We start from the raw sequence: 16,678 nt of genomic DNA, 5'->3' as shown, positions 1-16,678 counted from the left end.
TCTTCTACGGAGGCTTTTTCCCCGCGTAATAAGTTTAAATAACAACAAAATGTGCATGCGTGTCTGGCAGTTCAAACAGGGTCAGCAAACTCTGGTTAAACGATGCATTTGTTTCTACTTCTGTAACGTTTAACAAACTATAACAAATGGCACGCATTCAACGTTTACCAAACTTTTGTTAGAAAGAAATGCACCTCTATCACTTGATAGATATATGTAAAGTTGTAAACAGTTTCAGAAAAAGTATCACTCCAGGGGATTGCAATTCTACTTAGGGTCAAATTTTAGGGAAATATGTGACATATTTGCCCTCTTTTTGCAATATATCTTAGCAAATACATGCAGGTTGTTGCCATACTGCAAAACGAAAATAAATATCTTTAACCATTCAACTACCGGATATCAAATCTATGAAACTACTTATTACATACTTATGCACATATATGACACAAGCAGCTCTTATAATCTTGCTCACAGATCCAATTGCTTTATTTCTATGTAGATATTTTAAATGTTTGATTTTACTCGAACCTTCTACTGAATATAACAAAATATTCGGATAATGCCAGAGCTAGCATATATAACATTATAAAGGGTCATTACTCAAGAACGGCCACCCAAATGCGCATATGAACTGTGTTTTATGGTAATAAGCATTGTGTATTAGGCGTTTCACAAAATTTGGTTGAGGAAAAATAAAATTAGAAAACGGAAACTAATATTGTTGGGACGTACGCATGTACCTACGGACGGACAAGGGTAACACTTAATGCCCACTCCGAAGCGGCGGGGAATAAAAGAATCGGACGCGTTTTTATACTAAAATTGTGCACGCCCGACCAATTCCCAATTTTCCCTACGATCCATATACGATCAGGTCGATCTGGTCTGGTCGAGATCAGGCTGAGATCGTGAATAGTTTATTTGGTCTAGATAGTCGAGTAAAGATCGTGTAAAGATCGTGAATTGATCGGAATTATCGAATAAGTATTCATTTTGTTGTCGGGATGGAGTCGTGATAGAGTCATTAAGGAGTCGTGAATGGTCGAGTTAAGGTCGTGTACAGTCGGATGGCGGTCGGGTAGAAGTCGTAAACAGGCCCGATCAAGAATTTGATTGAGCTTGGTCGTGGAAATTTGGACAATCGGGTTCATCGAGTTGATCTGGTCGGCAGTGTGAACCTAGCTTAAACTAAATGCAATCAATATTGAACTCTACGCCAGGTTGACCGTTGACCTCAATACGCTTGAAAATGCATGTATGCATATTTTATTACGTCGGCAACAAACATGCTTGAGAGGTGAATCAATTTAACATACAATCTAAAAAGAAATAGGTCCGGTATGACAAATTTATAGGAAAGAAATGCTGTAACAGAAAGGAGATTTCATGAGAAATGACCTTGCAATAACTTATTGAAACCGAGATAAAACTTTTCCAATGCATAGAGGAATTACATTCAATATTGTAACGTGATCGAGGGGAGGAACGACACTGACACAGATGGACGGACATAACCATACTACGGCACGACAATACGACAATGAATCCTATGGTAATTCCCAAAAACTAAATAATTCGTTATCTATTTACAAGTTTATTCACAAATGTACATTACTTCAGATGCATTGACAAAATTAGCTGCATAGTTTAAACATATAAACTTTAAAAACCAAGTCCTTCAGTATCTTTACTGATTAAAACATTCAAGAAAAATCCTTACAGTCGTGACAGTACCACAGATCTAGTATCTTGACCAACTGACCTTTATCATAGAGTTTAATTACTTTCTCGCTAGACAAAACAAATAGGCATAACTAATTTTTATTACCCTACACCCCAAGACATCGTTACTTGTCTTAATTAGTCTGACAGTTCAACTTTAACTGCAGATAATAAAACTAGCCATTTGTGAAATAAGCCTTGCGTCATTAATTTTCTCTGTACACAAATAAACAGTTATAAAGCTAATGAACTAGAGGTAATTAAAAAAATATTTCAATATTAAAAAAGTATAGGTTATTTATATATTGCCAAAAATGCTCCATTATTACCAATCTTTCTTTTTTTATTTAAACTTATCAAAGTAGTTGTTGAGTGGAAACCGTTTTTCAAAGAGTCCTGTTCATCCTTTTTTTTTTTTTGTAATTACAACAAAATTGTTAGCTAATTTTGTTAAGCCTTTTCTAATTATTATTCATTACTTCAATTTATAAATTAGTATACATTTATTAACATTATAATAATACTTACATCTAAACCAGCAGCCATCCTTTACCGAGGTCAGTTGAGGCGCAGAGACCACGTGACAAAGAAACGGCGCGGGAATCGGAGTTCTTGATGTGAGAATTTTGAGTTTTGAATTATGAATTTTGAATTTTGAATTTTGAATTTTGAAATTTGAATGGTCCTCCTCGGCTTTCGTACATAAGAGACACTCTCAAGGTTGAAAACATCGTTATTTGTTTAACACGCTAATTAATGAATCTCCAGTAGATCTGACACGAACTTTTGAAAAAAACGGTAATTGTATAATTATACCATGCGATTGATTTTTAAGAGAAAACGCATGTATCCTTTGAATATAATGATTCTAGATAGAATTCCTATTATTTCTGTCCAAGACTGCATATAGAATGTAAACCCGAAGAGCATCCTGATACATATACGAAGATGTGGTATGAGTGCCAATGAGACAACTCTCCATCCAAGTCACAATATATAAAAGTAAACTATTATATATCAATGTACGGTCTTCAAAACGGAGCCTTGACTCACACCGAACAGCAAGCTTTAAAGGGCCTCAAAAATTACGGGAAAACTAAAGGTCTAATCTATATGAAAAACAATAAACGAGAAACACTGACAAACCACATCAATAAACGACAACTACTGAACATCAGATTCCTGACTTAGGAAAGGTCTGTACATTTTATTCCTTAAGGGTGCACTTAGTTCAGGGTTAGGAATTATTGTCAGATGTTCAGACTCTTTGTTTTTCTTTTAATACAGGATAAACTATTTTGACCTATTACACCAATTTTTCTTTCCATAGAAGACTTCAATAGATCATAAAAGGTCATTTATGATAATTTAAGCATATCCTATATTTCTCTTCTTTCGATTTTAGACTTAAATAATACCAATGCGAATATAAGATAAAAGTCGGAGTCAGCCATTTCCTGTCATTTGAATTAAATCAAATATCTTTAAAAGGAGCTCCATAACCTAAAAAAAATAAGCCTCTTCAAGATGTTCAGGAATTAATAACTTGACTCAGAATTGCTACTACAGAATAAAAAAAAAAAAAACGCTGGTCCTACTAACAGGCTTTTGTATATGTATAAACGAAAAACAGTTCTGCTGACAGAATTCAATTGGATTAAATATCATATTGAAAAAATAGGGGAAAAAAACTCCAATGAGAATTCAAAACGGAGAGTCCCTTATCAATTGACAGAAGCAATAGCTCAACAACACCTGTCGAATGGAAAACAACTTTCGTATTCCTGACTTGGTACATATATGCATTACATTCTGTAGAAAAGGGTGGATTAAACCTGGTATAATTGCTAGAAAAACCTCTCCCTTGGTTGAAAGTCGTATAGAATTCCATTATATTGACAACGATGTGTAGGTAAGACAACAAGACATAATAGGTAAAATTGTCAGATTGGGGTACAGCAGTCAACATTGTGCCATAATTTAATCAATATAAAACAAACAACTATGTAAACAAAGAAAAACAAAATGGCATATGGACACTCTTTAGACAAAGTACATAGGCAAAAACGAAAAACAAGAATACCAAAAATCAGAGCAAAATACCACAATGGTGGGATGAATAATTACTGAGCAGCACCAAAAAGATATAACAAAAATATGAAAACTTATTTGGGTTATTCTATGCTCTAGAAAAAAATATAAGTCGTGGCTACGAGTTACTTATTCGTGACAAGAGTTACTTGGTCGTGGTCCCGGATTATTAAGTCGTGGCCACGATTTTCTAATTCAGATCCACGATTTATCAATCCGTGGTCATGAGTTTCTGTGTCGTGAACACGAACTATTAATTCGTACAATACAATAAAGGTTAAAAATGACATAATGTACAGTCATGGTAGATAAATAAAAAATAACACTACAACATGCAATAAAAAGAACACTACAACACGCAATAAAAAATAACACTACAACACGCAATTAAGATGATAAACAACTGTGACGTCGTTATACCTGTAATCTATCAAAATACCGATAATTCATTTCATTTAAAATTTAAAATTATTCTCAAGCATTTATAATCTACGGAAGCGTATTAGCGCCACACATTTTTTTTTTTATTTTTCTTCCTATGTTTGCGTTATAACGCAAACCCTTGCGTTATAACGCAAACCTTTGCGATATAACGCAAACCTTTGCGTTTAACGCAAACCTTTTGCGTTATAACGCAAACATAGGAAGAAAAATAAAAAAAATATAATGTGTGGCGCTAATACGCTTCCGTAATAATCTGCGTAAACTGTTATTGTCTGATGCAGTTCATTTCATCGATATTAAATGACGGTGCACACATTAAAATATATTTTTTTTTAATAATAAAGTGCAGTATACTCTAATTTATCATTTTTTGTAAACAGGTGAAAGCTTTTAATTATTATATGTCTCTGGTGTGAACGATTGCACTTTTTGAAGAAGAAGAAAAATAATTCATGAGGTGTGTGGTTACATGTATTTGTAATAGACATAAGCAAACATTTCCATAATCACACAATAGTCTTCTAGCCAAAACATTTGGTAAAAATGTACCAATTTACAGAATTTAACATACAGTCAAACTAGGATAAGTCAAGATCAAAGGTAATCGATGTTGTGAGTTGCATATGCACCCGCGAGCATTTTATCATCGTTGCACTGACTGGAAGTTGTATTGCAATTGAGTATTATACATTGTATATAATTGGTTATTTTTGTCAAACATATGTCAATTGACAATTTTCCCTTTCAAGTTACCTAAGGCCTAAATTAAAATATTGTTTGTTTGCCATTCTCTTACCCAGAATTTTTTTTGTGGTTAGGTAGGTAGGTAAATTATTATTTTTTTTTTTTCGGGAAAAATATTTTGGATATATAATAGTATGAATGTAGGGAGCCTCGTACATCTTTTATCTCTGCATATGCATGCATTTATGTGTCACTTGCTATAACCTTCACCTCTTACATATATGTATATATTCTTTTATATGTGTATACCTGCTCTTTTTTTCTTTATTGTGTTCTGCTAGATATATTAACTGCTATTATATATGCACCTTTTAATCCTTAATCACCCTCTGTAGTGTGCTTTCTGGCTTAGTAATACAACTGCATGGTGAGTGCTTGGTGTATTGAATGCATATGGATCATTAACCAGTCACTCTTAGCACCAGAGAAACTGGGGGTTCCCAGTTAGTATAATTGCACATTAAATATTGAATAACTTTTTATGAACATTGTAGAAAAACATGAACACACACGTCTTCTTTTACGAGACTTGCTATTGAATGGACTGATAGAATACATACGTGTATTAAAAAATATATAAGGTGTCAGACAATTTATTTTTTGCAATCTTCACGAGAACTAGACTAAGTATTTGTTTATAGCCAAAAATTGCTTTCTTGCCAACATACTATGGGAAGGGAAATGTGAATTAAGCGACTAGATGCACAGGGCCTGGTATTAACATACAACGTTTTCTTGGACCGATCCCTAAGTATGTATCCTTTTAAAAATATACATACTCGGGGCTCGTCCAAACAAATCATTGTATGTTACTGGCACCTTTGTCACTATAAAATGCAATAGAAAGTGGAAGCATTGGTATATAAAGTGATTCAACTTAGGGAGACTACAACCTGGTTTATAGAAACAATGAAGCTGGACAGCTCCCCTTATCCTAACGGAACATACTCCATTGTGAAAAAATATATTAAATTTTAATACTTGTAAATCTCAAACACTCTGGATTTTTTTCTGTGGCTGCTTGGTGCTTCTATTCGTCAACCTGTCAAATGCACTAGAGCCTGCAATTGAAGAACGATCTGACTCTTGGACACAAGATGAAGATGTACTAGATTCAGTTACATCAACGATAAATTTAACATATTTTAAGTTTTTGTCAAACTCGTAGGCAGTCCCTACAAAATCGTCAGGGTTGGCTTCAAATGTTTCTGTTCCTGTATTTGAATGAAGTTTGAGCGTCAAATGTCCCGTTTCTATGGCGGTATCAACTTCTTCGCTAATTTCTGTGGTTCCTATCACATGACGTCCTTCCATGTCTGTTCTACTGATGATTTGATTATTTTGTTTTTTATAAATGTTTTTGAGTAAGTGCCATTTCTTTCCTCTCCACACTGGCACATAATGCAATTTCCATGCCTCGACCTCCGTGTCGTGTTGTTCTATTTGTAAATCAATATTAAACTGTATACCTTCGAAACATTTCAATGTACTATCGGAAATCAAAACTGCATGCAACCCCATTTGTCTCAACTCGGCCGATTCCGTACCCTCATCTAATAGATAGAAGGAGAGTAGCGAATTCTACCGAGGATTGCCGAATGATGTAACCCGGAAATCAGCACTCGATTCTAAACCGCAACCGGCAAAATTTCGGAATAAAAAAAAAATGTTTTCAAAAACGGCAATAAAATTATTTGGGTCGCGGCGATTTTTTTGGGTCGGTCGGCTGACAGCAAACAAACAATATTTTAATTTAGGCCTAAACAGACAACTTCATTTAAAGGAGAATTAGTCACCCAATAAAAGAGGGGCGAAAGATACCAGAAGGACAATATGCTAGACAAACCGAACATTAATTTGGTTAAAATGTATCATAAAAATTTACTGAGTTTATCAAACAGTCGAACTTAGATAAGTCGGGATCAAAAGTAATCGATTTTGTGAGTAACATTATGTATCCGCGAGTAAATTGTTATCATAAGAGGATTTAGAGGATAGGGGTCAGGTCCCCCTTCTTGTCGGAAATATTTGATTGATTATATATATAGGGAATAACTGAAGCATGGCTGGAGAGTGTCATATCTAAGGCAGTCTTATGAAGATTTCTGGATCCGCCACTAGCTATAGAGAGTTGATACAGAAATACAGGTAAATATAAACATGTTATTAGGACAACTACAACATACAAACTTTGATCTGCTTCGATAGGAGTAAAGTTACACAAATAAAAACAAATCATTAGAGGAACACTATCTGCCAAATTCATCGATTTGACAAGAATTCTTTTTTTTTATTATAACCATGTAAAAAATTTATCCAAATTTAAAAAAGTCTAAAACTAACAATTTACAGGACATTGGTTCGATAATATGTAGCTTCGTTTTGTGTGTATTGCAGTCTTGACGCCATCTAATTAACTATCGAGTTGACCTCTGAAGTCCTCTGATGGTCATTAAGGCGATATAAAAATAAAATAAATAGAAAGAGAAAGAGAAATCGTGCAGTAGGATTTTTCTAGGTCGGTTTAATTTCATGTTATATATTAAAATATATGTAAATCATATCGTTTTTACCTGTATAAAAATGATTTTTATAGTGGATCGAATCAGTAAATCAAATGATTTACGTTAGTTTTACTTCCAATGTTGACATTCTTTTCCTTTAAATAATGAAACACGCACTATGCATACGTTACCCATCCCTAGATAAGGGGTAAAATGAAATTTCACATGAGACGAATTCAATGAGGTCGGATTATTCACTTGCAAGTGAATAATTCGGAATTTTCACTAGCAAGTGAATAATGCATCATCATTTTTTCTTACCTTATTTTGACAAGATTGAACCACAGTGGCTACTAAAACGAATTATTATTTCACTTTTTGACTTTCATTATAATGATTGAACAAATAAAAAAAATATACTTTAGATTTATTATATATCTCGTACATGTACATGTAGGTTGTGCTCCTTTAACATGTTTAAGTAAAACGAAAAATATGAATACAAAGATAAATCAATGTAAACAAGAAAATGATTGATATTGCAGAACGAAAATGGTGGAAGGAGAGGGAGATATATCCATTACATCTTCTCCTTATTATATCTTAGAGATAGTGTATGAATACGGGCGTTTTTCAATAAAAACGTATTTTCTTGTCCCAGCCACTTTAAAAAAAATGCGTCTGATCTTTGCAAGTAATTTTTTGTGCAGTCAGTACATTGAATTAGATTTAACATTTTTAAACAAAAAAAACAGTTTATTTTTAGAGGGATTGATAAGATATTGACTCCTGAATGGTCCAAAACAACCAAAATGGCATGTCCCTAGACCGCCTGTTCAACATTCATACTCTAAAATATCGTAAAAAAATGAAGTAATAAATGTTTTTTTTACCTTACATAAGTTCTCGAATAATTCAAAAGTATGTTCAGAGCCAACATATTTTAATAAACAGCTTTCAATATAGGTTTTTTAATTTCAGAAGGTGTGTCCCTCACAAAATGTCCACTACGAAACGAAGTCATTAAAATTTGCCAAAAAAACAGTTTTATAAAATCAATGTAATTTTTGTTAGCAAGAGATGTAAACATTAAGGTCTTACAAAAGAAGTGATGCTTTTATAACGGCAATTAAATTGTTGGTAAGAAAAATTGAGCACATCAAATGGACCAGAGTGATACCGTATTTTTGATAATGTCCACTACGAAACGGGTCAAATCTCCTTCAGTATCTGGTTTTAAAATTATGAAAAAAATATCAGTGTACAGCTTGATAAATGCTTAGATGAATATAATCAGTCTTGTTACTATTGCAATATATGGATTGTGGGAAAAAAATAAAACATGCGAATACGTCCCTTACGAAACGGTCCCCTACGAAACGGTCCCCTACGAAACAAGTATGGGAGAAAAACGTTTCGTAGTGGACACTACCACTACCATGCAGTCTTTTTTTAATCTTTTTTCAATTATATTCGTGCAAAACAAATAACAAGGGTTAGTTTCATGTAATTTTTATTATGTTTTTATTAACATATGATAGGGTTGATGTCAACTACGAAACTTTTTGTCCACTACGAAACGGTTTTGTCCACTACGAAACGCATCAAAATGTCCACTACGTAACATGAGTTGAACGTTCATATGTGAAGTACTGTCTAATCTTTATCGATAAAAATGGTTTTCCAATTCAGAAAAAAAATGATATTTTTCTAGTATTTAAACAAACTGGAATGTCTATAGGAAACATTTAAAATTGCAAAAAATATGTGTGTTTAGAAAAAGTTTCGTAGGGGACAAAAGTTACACAAATTATGAAAATAATATCATTTTAAAGAATATTTAAGATTACACTCTTTGTTTACAAACAGGTCTGTTATAGAGGTATTCAAAATAACTCTTGAAATTAAATATTAGACAAGTTGATTTTCCATTTTTTTTAGGTCTGAAATTTACGCTTTTATTGAAAAACGCCCATACCAGTCTATACTTTTCGTTATTCTTACTGATCAAGTGTTAATTTACTGAAGTAAATCAAATTATTTTTTAAAATCTTAATTGATGCTCTAGGTTTGTATCATTTAATTGATTTTGTAATTATCTCTACATTAAATTAAATCCAGTCAACACATTGTTCTGCTCGATTAACCTGTGTCAACAAGATAATAAACATGCAATGTTTATTTTCATATACAAAATAATGAACAAAGTATCAATACAGTACGAAGTGTATCGAATAAAAAAACAGCAACATCAAACTAGAATAGTGCATCACTTTAACCGTGGTGTCGTCAAATGGTTATAGTCAACATCAAACGCTAGCTTTTTAACTCGATCATTGTCAAGCATCGTCAAATGCCCATTGGTGGCCTTCTGCTGTTTTTTTGCTCTCTTGTCAGGTTGTTGTCTCTTACACGTTCCCCATTTCCGTTCTCAATTTTATAAAAACTCTGTTCCAATACCGCACCATGTTTACCCATCTCCTTAATTAGCTACAGATCCTTCTTGAGTAGGAACTTTCCTCGAAGTTCAGTATTCTGGTGATTTTACTTTTTTTTCCAGCATCTCCATGTTTTCGTTATATAAAAATGAAGATGTGTTATGATTGCCAATGAGACAACTCTCCACAAGAGACCAAAATGACACAAAAATTAACAACTATAGGTCACCATACGGCCTTCTTATTATAATAGATAAAGATCTCAATATCATACTGGGAACAGAAACTTGGTTCGATGACACCATATCCAACGAAATACTACCAAATGACCTTGGTTATATTATTCAACGCAGAGATAGACTAACCGTTTGACTTGGGGGTATTCTCATTGCATCAAACACATCTTCAATTACAAAATATATATGAAAGTTAACATATTGAAATGATCAGTAGAGTTAACGCAAAGAAAATCATATTTGCATGATACTATAGACCTACAAATAGAACAGACAATTAGTACCTAGAATATACTGTTTATTAATTTAACCGCTTAACAGCCAATATAAAAAAGAACATCCTGATTATCATAGGAAACTTTAACATTCCATAATTCCATAAATTGGGAACAGTTAATAGTAAAGAGTACACAATATCCACCGAAAGTGAACTAAATCTTCTTGGGCATAGTGGCAGATATTAATCTTGAGCAAATAGTGGACTTCCTTTCAAGAAAAGAAAAAACAAACCCTTGACTTAATCTTGACGAGCACCCGACCTTTAAGAAGTGATGTTTACCAAATCCTGCTACTAAGTATTGGTAACTGCGATCGTGACATTGTCCTTTTTGATACCCCAATTAATACACTGAAACATAAATCAGTGAAACATAAATAACAACTATGGAAAACGTATATGAAATAACAAAAGAGGTTCAGTTATTTGCTGATACCATTAATCAGGAGACCTTCATTAATATTTAAAACATGCGGAAATATTTCAATAAAAATAAATATAAATTATTGATCAGAAAGTACCAACAAAGATGACACCTACAAAATTCACCCATCCTTGGATCAATACCGACATCAAGCGTTTAATAAGAAGGAAGCATAAAGCATACAAGAAATCAAGAAAAAAAGAGACAAATACAGATATAAATACATTCAACAACAAACACAAATTGAAATGAGATAAGCACACAAATAATATATGAATGACATCATCAGTCTCAGTTTCACCGAGAAACCGAACAGATTTTTGTCATTTTTAGCAATGGGGGGACAGGAGTCTGTTGGAGTAACACTACTCAAAAACAAGGAAGGCTTCATTAAAAGCAACAGCAAGTGTAAATCTAATATCTTGAACGAACAGTTTTGCTTTGTTTTCACCAAGAAATATGGCAGCACCATTCCTGATAAATGCCTAGTAACGTCAATTGAATAAAGGACATCACGGTATCTGAACATGGAACATTAAAAGCAGCTAAACACAATCTATACACGAACAAAACAGCAGGGCCAGATTAAATACCCATAATACACCGTAAATATACGCTGCAGAATTATCATTAGTTTTCACAAGAATCTATAAGTTTTCACTTGACACAGGAGAAGTTCCACAAGATAGAAAATCGTACACAACATGCACTGAAGGTCCGTATCCAAAAAGTAAAATCACAAAAATACTGAACTCAGAGGAAAATCAATTCGTAAAGTCCCTAATCACATGGCAAAATCTAATGACAAAACACATCAAAAACGAATGGAAAGAACTGTCATATTCCTGACTTGGTACAGGCATTTTAAAATGTAGAAAGTTGTTGATTCTTTTCAAGTAGGTATCACAAGATTCAACACATTTATTTCTTAAACAAGATCGTTTATAAACATTGAGGAGAACGTCAACGACAAGCTATCTCTATGTTGCACACGGGGGGGGGGGGGGGGGGGTAACTTCGATATTTTTTTGGTAGGGGTGTGCCATTTTTGCCACAAAAAACGTACCCATTTTAATATAACATTCACTGAAATTCAGTACCTATAGTTATATAAATATTTAAGAAAGAATGACCTATACTTATATACAATATTTAAAATATGACCCATGCTTATATAAGCACTAACTCATCATCACTCATAATTCATAAATACACCAGCTACCCTTAAGTTTTTATATATGAATTGACATCGTTTGGTGCACATATATTTTATCGTTATATATAGCCCAAATCAATATACAGTTATCAAACGTAAATGCATTTTAATATAGGATGTCATTAAAAAGGAGGGTCATTTTTATATAAAATCTCGCAAAATTATGACCCATATTTTTGGCACATCCCCGTATACCCAATAATAGGAAGTTACTCCCCCCCCCCCCCCCCCCCCCCCCCCCGTGATGTTGCACACGAGTTTTACAGCAAAATTATGATGTCATTTTCCCATATAAACGAACACTGTATTCTGTACTCTGATAGGTGTTTTATTTTATAGAATTGTAAAGTTGTCCATTATTTTTTAAAACACAAGCTTGTACAACATCATATCTTTGACAATAAAGTAAAAACAAAAACATAAGGATTTTGACGAGTTATGAATATGAAACCACCCAATAATCGTGGAATTGGTGGTCTGAAAATTGTGGAGTTATACAATCATTGCATTATACTAAGTGCACTTTTCATACAGCAAAATACAAAGATAAAGCAAATAAATGATACGTCTACAATCCTAAACACATCTATATGGAAGTTTTCTATTGTATAAGGCTTGAAAGCATGGATTGTTACTACTGTTTGTGTTATTTCGTCAAATTTCGTTGACATAAACATAGGAAGAATTTTTTTTTTAAAGTTTGTGTTGTAATAAATAAAAATACGCGCCAGTGACTACCCTTTAAAGAAGTATCAACATTTGTTAAGTTTATGTCGTTCCTGCTTTGTTTGTTTTTCTTGTTTCTTAGAATGCAAAGTTTTAAATGCCTTTCTATGACACATTTTTTAAAGGAAACATTTTTCATCACTATCATGTCTATACGCTGTACTATTAACAGTCATGGAGTAATAAGCATTGATATCCCTCAGCCCAAGGTTTTATGTAATGATTAATCAACAAGTGTAATTCATCACTTGTTCAAAATTAGCAAGAACAGAAGCTGAAATGATGATTTTATCTTTTTTTCAGTATTATGTTTTCTAAGGAGACTATTTTTAAAGGTAAATACAATAAACTGTTGAGTAAACGTTGACAAGAGAACCAACCAACCACACAAATTGAGTAAATTATCAAATAAAATTTAATAAAAAAAAATGAAATAGACTTTAAGCCGATTTACATCCCAAAGGCGACTCGGAATGATATCGTGACTTCGGTCTTCTTTCGACCAGTCTTAAAAGCCTTGGCCCAGTGGTGCATCCTTTTTGGTACAAGGATGTACAATTAAGTACGCAACCACATTCTGTGTTTGGGGGATGGGGTCACTGGGTGGCTTTTTGGAAGGAAAATGTTCTGTTCCCATCAACTTTATTCTCATTTTCCAGCGGCAGCCTTACTTTCCTCGACTTTCATACCAAACGAGCTTGCATGACCAACACATGTACATATTGTATTCATTCTTAACTTGTTCTCGTCCTGAACATGCACTAAATATTTGGTAGTTAAGTGACCAAAAATGGAAAATGTCATTTGTAAACTTTAAAACGGCGATATTTTTTGTTTAATTTGTGTTCAATAGATTTTGTCACGTCAAAGGGAGCTACTTCCCTATATTGTGGTCTCTTTACATCTCAATGTATGAATGCTAAGAAGTCAGTCTACGGCAGTACGTAATGACGATATCATAGAGGTTTAGTCGTGTTTGATTTTGATCTTGATTTTTTTTTCATTTTGACTTTTTCAGGGAAGGTGTTCAAAATCTAAAACAGTTGTATGTAAAATTATGAAAATATATCAAAATAAAGACAAAACATTGAAAAATTATAGGTTAGGTTGTTTGCATGTCTAGCTACAATGATATTGAACACTGTACAATCGACAGGTATACACTCAACACGAAGAAATTTTAAGATTAGCAAGACAAAATCTGCATGTATATATTATTCATATTTACGTTTGGATGACATAAATCATCCCTTTAATGAAGGTGTAATAATTTTTCAGTAATACATAAATTTCTCTCGTTAAAATCTAAAACATTGTTACATACACGAGCGAATCGTACAAGTTGAGATATAAAAACACCGTAAGATGGTGACAAGGGAACGTCACGGTTTATTTTAAAGCTGAATCCTTATAGAACTACATACATGAGATTCCCTTCTCAAACATATTAAAACAGCTGTTAGATGCATATGCATTTCATACATGTATCTGTTGAACATTGTTACAAAATTGTCTGGAAGTATGAATCATTGTATAACACAGAAATGAATAAAAGTTGTGAACATGTTATAATAGATATAAGAAGATGTGGTACAATAAGACAACTATCTAGTATCTAAATCACAATTTATGAAAGTAAATCATTATAGATCAAAGTACGGTTTTCAACATGGAGCATTGGCTCACACCGATCAGCAAGCTATAAAGGGTCCCACAAATTACTAGTGTAAAACCATTCAAACGGGAAACACAACGGTTTAATCTATATAACAAAAAAAAACGTGAAACCCTTATAAACAACATCAACAATAGACAACTACTGTGCATCAGACTCCTCTTTTTAAAATTGTTGTCATCTTTGTAACATAAAACAGGTAAGCGTGTACCGTTTAAAGAACAACTGCCATAAACAGTGGTTGGACGTTCAACATTTTTTATTCTATCGACAAGCGATTAAACTATATTATTCAACCATCGAACTTTGCACAATAAATATCTTGTCAATCGATCAATTTATTATGCAATGCATTCCTTGACTAGAACACGTAATGCAATGTTCTCCTATTTCTAATTTAACGAGTATCAAACGATCATATATATATTGAGAAGCGATTTATCCTCACATTTTCAATTTATTCCCATGATCAATGCAAGAGATTCACGTCGTGTGGATTATTTTCACTTTGTACTGATTATAAAGATTTATAAAACATGCTTTTAGATAACCATGGCTCTTTGATGTTTTTTATTGCAATTAGATATTGACAGAATTAATGCGTATGTGTTGTGTCTGTAAGATTGTCATGATTATTTGCCCTAACGAGATGATGATTCAAAAGTTGACATTTGTTAACTTTATTCATATCAGTGATTATTTGTCTCCATGGACAAGCCAACATACAAAATAGTATTTCTTAATGTGTATTTGTTATTAATTTATGACAGAATGTTTTTTTTTAAACCGATTAACATATTTCAACAATGTCAGGATTTAACGATTTAATGGAATGAGACCGTTTTCGACTCTAGAATACATGAAATTTTATAAAGCGGTTATCGATGAATACCAAAGAACACAACTGAAACGTCAATGCCTGGAGTTGTCTTGATCTTTTTGTATAGCTTATGGCTTTTTAGTCCACCTAAGGGGATTATGTTTTCCGATCTGTTTTCGTTTGTTCGTTCGTTCGTTAGTTCATCCGACCGTCCGTTTGTCTCTCGCTTCAGGTTAAAGATTCAAGGTAGTTTTTGATGAAGTTGAGGTCCAATCAAATTGAAACGTAGTATAAATGCTACCTCTGATATGATCTTTCTTATTTTAATGCAAAATTAGAGTTTTTCCCCCAAAATTTTTACGGTCCACTGAACATAAAAACAGATAGTGCAAGTGGGGCATCCGTGAATAATTGCCACATTCTTGTTTTGAAATAGTTTTTTTTTGTTAATAACCTTTGTGTTTTGGAGTAATTGTTTACTGCATAGTTTCAGGCGTCACAATTTGTTTTTTATAGGAGCCTAGCTAGGTGGCCGAGTGGCAACAATAACTACTGTACCGGTATTTCTAGCCCGTCAACACTGAAGTTGTGACTTGGAATCGCAAACGTGGCAGGTACGTTAGTTTCCAATCTAAATTGACTTTGAATGTCAGTATTCATACCGTAGGTCGATGTTTCTGTCCTGCTTCTTAGATCTGCCGGCAAAAACTGACCGCCACGAAATAGTCATTGTATTTAATGTGTTTTTCAACACCACTCTAATCAATCAATCAATCAAACACATTGACGAAAAGAAAGAAAGAAATATAAAGGAAAAAGATCTGCTTCGATAGGTTGAAAGTAACACAAATTAAAAGTAATATTAACTTGCAATAAAAGACGTGTAAGAGAACAAATATGAATACAAAGATTGGTCAATGTAAACAAGAAAATCATTGTTATTGCATAACGAAACTGATGGCAGGAGAGGGAGATATAAATGTATCCGTCCTACGTTGTCCTTGTTATATGTTAGATCTGCTTACACTTCCGGAACACCTGAGATCACCCCTAGTTTTTTGGTGGGGTTCGTGTTGTTTATTCGTAAGTTTTCTATGTTGTGTCATGTGTGCTGTTGTTTGTTTGTCTTTTTCATTTTTAGCCATGGCGTTGTCAGTTTGTTTTAGATTTATGAGTTTGACTGTCCCTTTGGTATTTTCCGTCCCTCTTTTAGACATATTTGATGAATACCAGTCTTTACCTTCCATTATTCTTACCAATAAAGTTAAGTTGTTGAAGTAAATATAATTATTTTTACATCTTTATTGATGCTCTTGGTTTGAATTATTTAATTGATTCTGTAATTATCTCTATATTAA

The sequence above is a fragment of the Mytilus galloprovincialis genome, chromosome 5 (genome assembly GCF_965363235.1).
Source record: "Mytilus galloprovincialis chromosome 5, xbMytGall1.hap1.1, whole genome shotgun sequence".
Taxonomy (NCBI): Eukaryota; Metazoa; Mollusca; class Bivalvia; order Mytilida; family Mytilidae; genus Mytilus; species Mytilus galloprovincialis.
The sequence above is the reverse complement of the archived record's forward strand: the minus strand, read 5'-3'. Positions refer to the sequence as shown.